We start from the raw sequence: 1,363 nt of genomic DNA, 5'->3' as shown, positions 1-1,363 counted from the left end.
CACTGTCCAGTTGTTCCAGCACCACTTGTTGAAAAGACTATCTTTGCTTCATTAATATTGCCTTTGCTCCTTTGTCAAAGATCAGTTTACTATATTCATGTGGATCTATTCCTAAGATCTCCATTCTGCTGCGTTTGCTTATTCTTTTGCCAGTACTACGCTGTCTTTAATACTGTCACTTTGTGGCAAGTCTTGAAGTTGGGTAGTGGCAGTCCTCTGATGTTCTCTTTCAATATTTAGGTCTTTTGCATTTCCATATTAATTTTAGAATCAGTTTTTCAATATGTACAAAATAACTTGCTGGAATTGTTATTGGGATTGCATTGAATCTGTAGATCAAGTGAGGAAGTACCGATATTTATTTATTTATTTATTTATTTAGAGGTGGAGTCTCGCTCGTCACCCAGGCTGGAGTGCAATGGCGCAATCTTGGCTCACTGCAACCTCTGACTCCTGGTTTCAAGCGATTCTCCTGCCTCAGCCTCCTGAGAAGCTGGGATTACAGGCGCACAACACCACACCCGGCTAATTTTTGTATTTTAGTAGAGACGGGGTTTACATGTTGATCAGGCTGGTCTCGAACTCCTGACCTCTTGATCTGCCTGCCTCGGCCTCCCAAAGTGCTGGGATTACAGGCATGAGCTACCGCACCCAGCCAGAACTGATAACAGTAAACCTCCTGTCCATGAATATGGAATATATCTCCAATTATTTAGATGTTCTTTGAAGATTTTCATCCAAGTTTTGTGCATATTTTGTTAGACTTATACCTATGTATTTCATTTTGGGTGTTGCTAACATAATGCTAATGTGTTTTTAATTTCAAATTCCACTTACTCATTGCTGGTATAGGAAAATGATCGGCTCTTATATATTAATTCTGTATCCTGAAACCTTGCTATAATTGCTTATTAGTTCCAGGAGGGATTTTCTGGTCAGATTTTCTACATAGATGGTCATGTCATCTGCTAACAAGGACAGTTTTATTTCTTCCATCCCAATCTGTATAAAATTTCCTTTTCTTGTCTTATTGCATTAACTAAGACTTCCAATATGATGTTGGAAAGCAGTGGTGAGAGAGGACATCCTTACTTTGTTCCTGATCTTAAGGGAAAGTTTTGAGTTTCTCACCATTATATCTGATGTTAGCATAGGTATTTTGTAGATGTTCTTCATTAAGTTGAGGAGATTCCTGTCTATTCCTAGTTTGCTGAGAGTTCTTATCATGAATGGGTGTTGGATTTTGTCCAGTGCTTTTCCTGTATCTATTGATATGCTCATGTGATTGATTATGTAAATTTATTTTCTTTTTTTGTTGTTGTTGAGACCCAGTCTCGCTCTGTTGCCCAGGCTGGAGTGCAGT

Source organism: Mandrillus leucophaeus, unplaced genomic scaffold (genome assembly GCF_000951045.1).
Source record: "Mandrillus leucophaeus isolate KB7577 unplaced genomic scaffold, Mleu.le_1.0 Scaffold60, whole genome shotgun sequence".
In the NCBI taxonomy this organism is placed as follows: Eukaryota; Metazoa; Chordata; class Mammalia; order Primates; family Cercopithecidae; genus Mandrillus; species Mandrillus leucophaeus.
This window is presented reverse-complemented; position numbering follows the sequence as displayed.